This window comes from Bombina bombina, chromosome 4, assembly GCF_027579735.1.
Source record: "Bombina bombina isolate aBomBom1 chromosome 4, aBomBom1.pri, whole genome shotgun sequence".
Classification (NCBI taxonomy): domain Eukaryota; kingdom Metazoa; phylum Chordata; class Amphibia; order Anura; family Bombinatoridae; genus Bombina; species Bombina bombina.
Genome location: NC_069502.1, coordinates 701,240,656 through 701,253,235, shown reverse-complemented (window position 1 = coordinate 701,253,235; position 12,580 = coordinate 701,240,656). Strand labels below are relative to the sequence as shown.

Sequence of the window (12,580 nt, the reverse complement as noted above, 5' to 3'; positions counted from 1 at the left end):
AACCCACTAAAAACCTCCCCAATCTCTTTATCCCTAGGCTATTTTCAGTGGCATCCGCCTTCACACTGAATGTTTAATTCTAATGGCTGTTCTCTCAAGGATCTCTGTTTATTATAGAAACACTTAAAATCGCCCAAGGCAGAACATGTTGTGATCTAAGCTGTTAGAACAGAACAGCCTGATGTTAAAGCACTAATAGTTTCCTGTATGTGTCCAGTTCTTTCTGCAGACAATACTGCATTTTCTGCAATAACAGTGCTGTGCTCTGTCTGCACCTAAGATTTCCTTTAACACAGTCTTGTGAGCAATGCAACTCTTAATTATTACATTTTTACCTTATAATTGTGTGATGTTAGACCAAAAGCAAAGAAAAACATAATTTATGTAAGAACTTACCTGATAAATTCATTTCTTTCATATTAGCAAGAGTCCATGAGCTAGTGACGTATGGGATATACATTCCTACCAGGAGGGGCAAAGTTTCCCAAACCTCAAAATGCCTATAAATACACCCCCTCACCACACCCACAAATCAGTTTAACGCATAGCCAAGAAGTGGGGTGATAAGACAAAAGTGCGAAAGCATAAAAAATAAGAAATTGGAATAATTGTGCTTTATACAAAAAAATCATAACCACCACAAAAAAGGGTGGGCCTCATGGACTCTTGCTAATATGAAAGAAATGAATTTATCAGGTAAGTTCTTACGTAAATTATGTTTTCTTTCATGTAATTAGCAAGAGTCCATGAGCTAGTGACGTATGGGATAATGAATACCCAAGATGTGGATCTTCCACGCAAGAGTCACTAGAGAGGGAGGGATAAAATAAAGACAGCCAATTCCGCTGAAAATAATCCACACCCAAAATAAAGTTTAAATCTTATAATGAAAAAAAACTGAAATTATAAGCAGAAGAATCAAACTGAAACAGCTGCCTGAAGTACTTTTCTACCAAAAACTGCTTCAGAAGAAGAAAACACATAAAAATGGTAGAATTTAGTAAAAGTATGCAAAGAAGACCAAGTTGCTGCTTTGCAAATCTGATGAACCGAAGCTTCATTCCTAAACGCCCAGGAAGTAGAAACTGACCTAGTAGAATGAGCTGTAATCCTTTGAGGCTGAGTTTTACCCGACTCGACATAAGCATGATGAATCAAAGACTTTAACCAAGACGCCAAAGAAATGGCAGAGGCCTTCTGACCTTTCCTAGAACCGGAAAAGATAACAAATAGACTAGAAGTCTTTGGGAAATTTTTTAGTAGCTTCAACATAATATTTCAAAGCTCTAACTACATCCAAAGAATGCAACGATCTTTCCTTAGAATTCTTAGGATTAGGACACAATGAAGGAACCACAATTTCTCTACTAATGTTGTTAGAATTCACAACCTTAGGTAAAAATTTAAAAGAAGTTCGCAACACCGCCTTATCCTGATGAAAAATCAGAAAAGGAGACTCACAAGAAAGAGCAGATAATTCAGAAACTCTTCTAGCAGAAGAGATGGGCAAAAGAAACAAAACTTTCCAAGAAAGTAATTTAATGTCCAGCGAATGCATAGGTTCAAACGGAGGAGCTTGAAGAGCCCCCAGAACCAAATTCAAACTCCAAGGAGGAGAAATTGACTTTTGTACAGGCTTTGGTTCGTATAAAACCTGTTATTAACAATGAATATCAGGAAGATTAGCAATCTTTCTGTGAAAAAGAACAGAAAGAGCAGAGATTTGTCCTTTCAAGGAACTTGCAGACAAACCTTTATCCAAACCATCCTGAAGAAACTGTAAGAGCGCATATCAACGTAGAATCTAGCACAAACTTACTTCACCACCTCCACGGGAGGCAAAGTTTGTAAAACTGATTTGTGGGTGTGGTGAGGGGTGTATTTATAGGCATTTTGAGGTTTTGGAAACTTTGCCCCTCCTGGTAGGAATGTATATCCCATACGTCACTAGCTCATGGACTCTTGCTAATTACATGAAAGAAACAAATGTATTAGAGACATATTAAAAACGTAAAACATGTTCTTTAAATTCTCTTTGCAACTAATTTGCAATGCAATTTTCAATTGCTGCAATAGATTATTAAAAAACAAACAAACAAAAAAAAAAACCACCTTTAAAATTGCTTTATTCTACAGTTAATCAACATGTTGCAGCTGAGCTGGTGTTTTAGTTTAACTGCCTAATTTAAAATTTAATTTCAAAATGATCCGCAGAAAAATTTTCACAAAAATAATTCTGCCTAATCACATCATCAAAATACACAAGTAGACCATTTCCTTAAGCCCTTAATGACCGGACCATTTTTCAATTTTCTTACCCTTAATGACAATGGCTATTTTTACATTTCTGCAGTGTTTGTGTTTAGTTGAACAACTGGAATCCTCGCACTCAAAGGGGTAGGTAGGTTAGGGTGAATATAAATAAAGTACCGTCAGTCCAAAGGCTTAAAAGTAGAAAGCTCCTTTATTTTGAACTACACTAAAAAGGCATACACGCCAGCAAGGTTACAAGGTCAAACGCGTTTCATAGTTCTAACTTCTTCAGTGACCTATACCAACACCTGGAAACTCATCCTTAATAAAGGTATTAACCACTCCCCCATTACAGGTGCAAAACATTGGTTCAGGTGTATCACAGAAAAAGGAGGGCAATCACATTTAACATATGTATAGTGTAATTTCTAACAGATAAGCATATTTACATAGTTACAGAGAGTTAAGTAAGATATAATTTCATTTTAAAATATTAACATTTATTTTCGGTAGAATTTAATTTAGATGTTGCATTTTAAATTTTAAAGAGACTTAACTTTATTTCTCACAACAAGTTCCTAATTAATAACCAAACCTGATTTATCCACAATTTTAAATATCAAGAGGTACTTTGTAATAGTTTCATATAAACTCCTCTAGTGTGAATATATCAGATCATTATGCACGAAAGCTGACTGATTTTGGAAATATTTGTAACTATCACCTAATTGTAGAAAGGAGTAAATAAAATTGTTGTGAACCTAGAAACTTCCCAACTTTCTCTATCATTGCTATAATCAAAAATATATAGATATAATTTGTGAACATTCTTATGACTGGTCATGAGTAACAAAAATGCACTAAAAAATGCACTAAAAAATGCACTAGAAAATGCTCTCAAAAATGTACTTTAAGAAACACCCAATAAATGGGATACATACCACATTTTATAATACATTCTAATGGAATGAAAAATGAACATAAATTACCCACTATGACCTAGGTCTAATTACTCTACATAAAGTTTAATGTCCCAATCAGAATTAAGTCCCTTCGGGACCCTTGTATTTAATTGGAAAATCCAATATACTTCCTTCTGACTCAAAAGTTTAAGTCTATTTCCCCCCCTTTTGGGTCTCTTTACATGTTGTATACCCTGAAAACTTAGTAGATTTTTATTCCCATTATGTTCATTCTTAAAATGCAGGGCAACTGGAGTATCCGAATCCTCATCTCCAATAGACCTCAAGTGCTCCAAAAATCTAGTTTTTAGGGGTCTGGTCGTTTGACCAACATACTTTATATTGCAAAGTTTACACGTGAGTAAATATATCACATATGAAGTATTGCAATTTATGTACTCTTTAATTTTAAAGGACTTTTCATCACCCGTGGATTTAAAAGTATCACCCAATTGGGCATATGAACATGATGTACATTTCCTACTTCCACAGTGAAAAAAACCATTTTTTGGTGTAAGCCAATTGTCTGTAGTACTAGTAGGTAACATAGAGGGGGAAAGAATGTTAGCCAGCGTTTTTGATTTACGTGTCACATATTTGCAACCTCCTTCTATAATCTTATCCATAGTTTCATCAACTCTAAGAATAGGGAGAGACTTTTTGATAATTTGACAGATGTCATTATATTCCTTACTGTACATTGTTGTAAATACAGGTTTCTGCTGGTAATCAGCCTTTTTCCTTGATTTACCTTTGATCATGTCTTGTCTAGCCATAGAATCTACTTGTTTCTTAGCCTCTCTTAGATCCTGTATTTTGTATCCCCTTTCCAGAAAACGTTCTGTAGTTTTTACTGAATGTGCTTCATATGCCTCTATGGTGCTACAGTTTCTTTTTGTCCTCATGTACTGGCCTTTTGGTATGGCCTTTATAACATGTCTTGGATGGCTAGATTTAGCCATCAAAAGGGTATTGCCTGCACTCTCCTTCCTATACAGCTCTACTTCTACACTATGTGTGTCAATATTAGGTTTAATTAGTACATCAAGGAAAGGCATTTCTTTTCTACTTGCATTCATAGTGAACTGCAAATTCTGTTGGTTATCAGATAAATAATCAAAAAAGTCATTCACCATCGAATCATCACCATCAAATATAAACACAAGGTCGTCTATATAACGGCCGTAATATGCAATCCGTTCTTTGAAGGGATTACCATCACCAAAGACACGGGACAGCTCCCACCAACCTAAAAATAGGTTGGCATATGTGGGGGCAAATTTCGCCCCCATGGCTGTCCCCTGTCTTTGGCGATAGTAATTCCCCTCAAATAGAAAAAAGTTATGCGAAAGCAAAAATTCAAGGGATTTTAAGATGAATTCTCTAAGATTAACATCATAATCAGTAAACCTCTCTAGACATGATTGTATTGCCACAATACCCTTATCATGAGGGATAGAGGTATAGAGGGACACAACATCAATGGTGACAATGCAATGCTCATCCAACCATTCCACTTGTTCAATCTGTTTAATGAATTCTGTTGTGTCCCTGATATAGCTCCTAAGGCTCAATACAATGGGTTGTAGTAGAGTGTCAATCATGGCGCTTAATGGTTCATTCAATGAACCAATACCTGCCACTATGGGGCGTCCTGGGGGTGAGGTCATACTCTTATGGATCTTTGGGAGGTAATGAAAAATTGGTACAATAGAGTGTTCAACTAACAAAAACTCAAAATTTGATTTCGTTATAGCACCCATCATTACCGCCCAATCCAAAAGATCATGAAGTATCCTCCTGTACCTAAAAGTAGGATTAAGGGAGAGTTTTTCATAGACCTCCTCATCCTGTAACTGTCGAAAAGCCTCCTTTATATAATCAGTCCTGTTAAGGACAACAACATTACCCCCTTTGTCAGAATTGCGTATTACAATAGATGAATTATTCTTAAGTTGTTTTATCGCAATCCTATCCTGTTTACTCATATTGTCATTCTTAAAACTGTTACATTTGTCCATGTTTTTCTTATGTAATTCTATCACTTCTTTTTCAACTGTTCTGTGAAAAATTTCTATACTATTGTTTCTTATATGTGCTGGATAAAAGTCAGATCTACTTTTGAACTTTTTTAGAGGAATTTCACTACTCTTTAAGCTATGGATATCTCCCCCTGCTGCCCTATGTAGGTCTGTTAAATCCATTTCAGCACATATATCAACAAAAGATAGAATCCCATCATCCTGTGCTACCTCATCAATTTGATCACCATCCTCCGATATGTCCAAAGCATCGTTGTTATTACCCATTGTTTCAAAAAAATATTTCTTAAGGGTAAGAGATCGTACAAATTTATTAATATCAACAATGGTCTGGAACAAATCAAAGTGTGAACTTGGTGCAAAACTCAATCCCAATGATAGCACTTTTATCTGATTGTGGGTCAATTTAGCAGATGATAGATTAATTACATTTTTGGATTCTAAACATATTTCCTGCTTTGAGACCTCCGTTGTCTCCTGGGATAACGGTGTGTCCTCCCCTGGCCTACCTGATGACCTCTGCCTACCCCTACCCCTCCTACCTCGTCGTGTCCTACGTTTTTTTCTTTTACTTTGGTGTGTAGGATACCCTTCATGTTTTTTGAAACCTGGGAATTAGTGACAACAATATCTTCCCTATCTATAGAGGGCTGTAAAACAAAGGAAGTTGAAGTATTAGTATCCTCTGTAACCCCCTCAAAGTCTGATGAATCGTAATCATATTCTGTATCAGTTTCATTAAACTTAACTTTCTTTTTATCCTGTTTGAGATTACTGTTAACTCTCTGTCTCTTCCTCCCTCCTGTATGCATCCATCTATAAACATTCCCCTTCTCATAATCATCCTTATCCCTTGATATTTTAGATTTCTTAAAAAACCATAAATTTTCTTTAAATTCTTCCATTACTCTTTTAATTTTATCATCATAGCCCTTAAATTCAGGTTTAGTAGATAGCGGGCGAATGTAGTCTTGCACTTTCTTAATTTCTAAAATCAAGGTGGATCTCTGCTGTTTTTTATACTCTATGAGTAGATCCATAAGGGCCAGGGAACATTGGGTTAATAGCTCATTCCATTTCCTAATGAAATCTGTGTCTGTTACCTCAAAAGAGGGGAATTTCTTTATTCGTAAGCCCCTTGGAATACGGTGAAACTTTTTATATATGTTAAATGTTTTAACATCAATCTCCAACCTAGTATCTTGTTTTAACAATTTGTCCATTTTAAAGAAAAGTGAGTCCAAACTCTCTCTTTCCTCCTGCTCAAGTTTGTCGTCATCATAATCCTCACAGTCCTCATAAGTTTCTTCAAATGACTGGAACACATAACTCTCAGCAGCCATGACTTCAAAAAATGCTCCTATTAAGCAGCAGCAACAGACTTCATGCAGTAATACCAAGGATGTAAACTATTTAATAGTACAGACCTACACAGCTAATGTGAGTGATCCCACTAAGGAATCAAGCAGCACATATTATGCACTGATTCCAAAGATGTATGTTGCTGTGTAGAATTCTTCCTCTGTTGAGTGTAAAAACTCAGACAATGCACTCCATATATAGATTCAAAAAAAAAGGGTGCAAACTGCTATTACTTTTGCTCTTTATGCGAGTATGAAAGCATTAACAGCACATTCTTAATTCAAGTGTCCATCATTCACTTTCAAAAAGATGGCTTCTGAGATAGCATTAACAAAAACTCCAAATCTAAGCTTTTGAAATAGCATTAATAGAAACTTCAGGCATATTAATCCCAGGATAACGCTTATCCGTATAAATGAGATTTATTTTTAGGATGCCTCTCCAATTCAAGGCACTCTGCTTGGCGTTTAGCCTTATAATTGTATATGTATGTAGGATCATAAGCGGTACATTCACCCAACCTAACCCTATCAGACTAATAGTGCGGTGTAATACAGAGAACACAAGTGCAGTAAAGATGCGATAAATCAATTCCGTTTCTGTGCAGAGAGGTATACATAAATGTCACTGTTCAAGGTAAATATATATATCACAATGTTCGCCACACGAGCTGCTTACCCAATGGTGAAGTAGTAGTAATCCAATGCCAGAATCCGTAAGCAAGCGCTCAGTGTGTTGGGCAGTTTCATTCACCTCTCTCTGTGCCGCGCTGTGCTGTGTCTTCACTGCCTCTGCAGCACCGCTCTGTCTCACCTCCTCAGCGCTCCCCACGGGAGCTATGATCAAAACAAACGTTCCGGTCTGACTGGTGCAGATAGGATATGTGCAGGGAACTTCACCTTTTTCCCTCAAAGGTAAGAATAGTTGAACAACTGGAATCCTCGCACTCAAAGGGGTAGGTAGGTTAGGGTGAATATAAATAAAGTACCGTCAGTCCAAAGGCTTAAAAGTAGAAAGCTCCTTTATTTTGAACTACACTAAAAAGGCATACACGCCAGCAAGGTTACAAGGTCAAACGCGTTTCATAGTTCTAACTTCTTCAGTGACCTATACCAACACCTGGAAACTCATCCTTAATAAAGGTATTAACCACTCCCCCATTACAGGTGCAAAACATTGGTTCAGGTGTATCACAGAAAAAGGAGGGCAATCACATTTAACATATGTATAGTGTAATTTCTAACAGATAAGCATATTTACATAGTTACAGAGAGTTAAGTAAGATATAATTTCATTTTAAAATATTAACATTTATTTTCGGTAGAATTTAATTTAGATGTTGCATTTTAAATTTTAAAGAGACTTAACTTTATTTCTCACAACAAGTTCCTAATTAATAACCAAACCTGATTTATCCACAATTTTAAATATCAAGAGGTACTTTGTAATAGTTTCATATAAACTCCTCTAGTGTGAATATATCAGATCATTATGCACGAAAGCTGACTGATTTTGGAAATATTTGTAACTATCACCTAATTGTAGAAAGGAGTAAATAAAATTGTTGTGAACCTAGAAACTTCCCAACTTTCTCTATCATTGCTATAATCAAAAATATATAGATATAATTTGTGAACATTCTTATGACTGGTCATGAGTAACAAAAATGCACTAAAAAATGCACTAAAAAATGCACTAGAAAATGCTCTCAAAAATGTACTTTAAGAAACACCCAATAAATGGGATACATACCACATTTTATAATACATTCTAATGGAATGAAAAATGAACATAAATTACCCACTATGACCTAGGTCTAATTACTCTACATAAAGTTTAATGTCCCAATCAGAATTAAGTCCCTTCGGGACCCTTGTATTTAATTGGAAAATCCAATATACTTCCTTCTGACTCAAAAGTTTAAGTCTATTTCCCCCCCTTTTGGGTCTCTTTACATGTTGTATACCCTGAAAACTTAGTAGATTTTTATTCCCATTATGTTCATTCTTAAAATGCAGGGCAACTGGAGTATCCGAATCCTCATCTCCAATAGACCTCAAGTGCTCCAAAAATCTAGTTTTTAGGGGTCTGGTCGTTTGACCAACATACTTTATATTGCAAAGTTTACACGTGAGTAAATATATCACATATGAAGTATTGCAATTTATGTACTCTTTAATTTTAAAGGACTTTTCATCACCCGTGGATTTAAAAGTATCACCCAATTGGGCATATGAACATGATGTACATTTCCTACTTCCACAGTGAAAAAAACCATTTTTTGGCATCCTAAAAATAAATCTCATTTATACGGATAAGCGTTATCCTGGGATTAATATGCCTGAAGTTTCTATTAATGCTATTTCAAAAGCTTAGATTTGGAGTTTTTGTTAATGCTATCTCAGAAGCCATCTTTTTGAAAGTGAATGATGGACACTTGAATTAAGAATGTGCTGTTAATGCTTTCATACTCGCATAAAGAGCAAAAGTAATAGCAGTTTGCACCCTTTTTTTTTGAATCTATATATGGAGTGCATTGTCTGAGTTTTTACACTCAACAGAGGAAGAATTCTACACAGCAACATACATCTTTGGAATCAGTGCATAATATGTGCTGCTTGATTCCTTAGTGGGATCACTCACATTAGCTGTGTAGGTCTGTACTATTAAATAGTTTACATCCTTGGTATTACTGCATGAAGTCTGTTGCTGCTGCTTAATAGGAGCATTTTTTGAAGTCATGGCTGCTGAGAGTTATGTGTTCCAGTCATTTGAAGAAACTTATGAGGACTGTGAGGATTATGATGACGACAAACTTGAGCAGGAGGAAAGAGAGAGTTTGGACTCACTTTTCTTTAAAATGGACAAATTGTTAAAACAAGATACTAGGTTGGAGATTGATGTTAAAACATTTAACATATATAAAAAGTTTCACCGTATTCCAAGGGGCTTACGAATAAAGAAATTCCCCTCTTTTGAGGTAACAGACACAGATTTCATTAGGAAATGGAATGAGCTATTAACCCAATGTTCCCTGGCCCTTATGGATCTACTCATAGAGTATAAAAAACAGCAGAGATCCACCTTGATTTTAGAAATTAAGAAAGTGCAAGACTACATTCGCCCGCTATCTACTAAACCTGAATTTAAGGGCTATGATGATAAAATTAAAAGAGTAATGGAAGAATTTAAAGAAAATTTATGGTTTTTTAAGAAATCTAAAATATCAAGGGATAAGGATGATTATGAGAAGGGGAATGTTTATAGATGGATGCATACAGGAGGGAGGAAGAGACAGAGAGTTAACAGTAATCTCAAACAGGATAAAAAGAAAGTTAAGTTTAATGAAACTGATACAGAATATGATTACGATTCATCAGACTTTGAGGGGGTTACAGAGGATACTAATACTTCAACTTCCTTTGTTTTACAGCCCTCTATAGATAGGGAAGATATTGTTGTCACTAATTCCCAGGTTTCAAAAAACATGAAGGGTATCCTACACACCAAAGTAAAAGAAAAAAACGTAGGACACGACGAGGTAGGAGGGGTAGGGGTAGGCAGAGGTCATCAGGTAGGCCAGGGGAGGACACACCGTTATCCCAGGAGACAACGGAGGTCTCAAAGCAGGAAATATGTTTAGAATCCAAAAATGTAATTAATCTATCATCTGCTAAATTGACCCACAATCAGATAAAAGTGCTATCATTGGGATTGAGTTTTGCACCAAGTTCACACTTTGATTTGTTCCAGACCATTGTTGATATTAATAAATTTGTACGATCTCTTACCCTTAAGAAATATTTTTTTGAAACAATGGGTAATAACAACGATGCTTTGGACATATCGGAGGATGGTGATCAAATTGATGAGGTAGCACAGGATGATGGGATTCTATCTTTTGTTGATATATGTGCTGAAATGGATTTAACAGACCTACATAGGGCAGCAGGGGGAGATATCCATAGCTTAAAGAGTAGTGAAATTCCTCTAAAAAAGTTCAAAAGTAGATCTGACTTTTATCCAGCACATATAAGAAACAATAGTATAGAAATTTTTCACAGAACAGTTGAAAAAGAAGTGATAGAATTACATAAGAAAAACATGGACAAATGTAACAGTTTTAAGAATGACAATATGAGTAAACAGGATAGGATTGCGATAAAACAACTTAAGAATAATTCATCTATTGTAATACGCAATTCTGACAAAGGGGGTAATGTTGTTGTCCTTAACAGGACTGATTATATAAAGGAGGCTTTTCGACAGTTACAGGATGAGGAGGTCTATGAAAAACTCTCCCTTAATCCTACTTTTAGGTACAGGAGGATACTTCATGATCTTTTGGATTGGGCGGTAATGATGGGTGCTATAACGAAATCAAATTTTGAGTTTTTGTTAGTTGAACACTCTATTGTACCAATTTTTCATTACCTCCCAAAGATCCATAAGAGTATGACCTCACCCCCAGGACGCCCCATAGTGGCAGGTATTGGTTCATTGAATGAACCATTAAGCGCCATGATTGACACTCTACTACAACCCATTGTATTGAGCCTTAGGAGCTATATCAGGGACACAACAGAATTCATTAAACAGATTGAACAAGTGGAATGGTTGGATGAGCATTGCATTGTCACCATTGATGTTGTGTCCCTCTATACCTCTATCCCTCATGATAAGGGTATTGTGGCAATACAATCATGTCTAGAGAGGTTTACTGATTATGATGTTAATCTTAGAGAATTCATCTTAAAATCCCTTGAATTTTTGCTTTCGCATAACTTTTTTCTATTTGAGGGGAATTACTATCGCCAAAGACAGGGGACAGCCATGGGGGCGAAATTTGCCCCCACATATGCCAACCTATTTTTAGGTTGGTGGGAGCTGTCCCGTGTCTTTGGTGATGGTAATCCCTTCAAAGAACGGATTGCATATTACGGCCGTTATATAGACGACCTTGTGTTTATATTTGATGGTGATGATTCGATGGTGAATGACTTTTTTGATTATTTATCTGATAACCAACAGAATTTGCAGTTCACTATGAATGCAAGTAGAAAAGAAATGCCTTTCCTTGATGTACTAATTAAACCTAATATTGACACACATAGTGTAGAAGTAGAGCTGTATAGGAAGGAGAGTGCAGGCAATACCCTTTTGATGGCTAAATCTAGCCATCCAAGACATGTTATAAAGGCCATACCAAAAGGCCAGTACATGAGGACAAAAAGAAACTGTAGCACCATAGAGGCATATGAAGCACATTCAGTAAAAACTACAGAACGTTTTCTGGAAAGGGGATACAAAATACAGGATCTAAGAGAGGCTAAGAAACAAGTAGATTCTATGGCTAGACAAGACATGATCAAAGGTAAATCAAGGAAAAAGGCTGATTACCAGCAGAAACCTGTATTTACAACAATGTACAGTAAGGAATATAATGACATCTGTCAAATTATCAAAAAGTCTCTCCCTATTCTTAGAGTTGATGAAACTATGGATAAGATTATAGAAGGAGGTTGCAAATATGTGACACGTAAATCAAAAACGCTGGCTAACATTCTTTCCCCCTCTATGTTACCTACTAGTACTACAGACAATTGGCTTACACCAAAAAATGGTTTTTTTCACTGTGGAAGTAGGAAATGTACATCATGTTCATATGCCCAATTGGGTGATACTTTTAAATCCACGGGTGATGAAAAGTCCTTTAAAATTAAAGAGTACATAAATTGCAATACTTCATATGTGATATATTTACTCACGTGTAAACTTTGCAATATAAAGTATGTTGGTCAAACGACCAGACCCCTAAAAACTAGATTTTTGGAGCACTTGAGGTCTATTGGAGATGAGGATTCGGATACTCCAGTTGCCCTGCATTTTAAGAATGAACATAATGGGAATAAAAATCTACTAAGTTTTCAGGGTATACAACATGTAAAGAGACCCAAAAGG

The 12,580-nt window shown here is 35.9% G+C and overlaps 1 protein-coding gene across 2 annotated transcripts in view; it reads right to left on the bottom strand.

The window, feature by feature from the left end:
* Positions 1–12,580, bottom strand: part of DSE (dermatan sulfate epimerase) — a 229,839-nt gene that overhangs the window by 109,622 nt on the left and 107,637 nt on the right. The window lies entirely within an intron of this gene.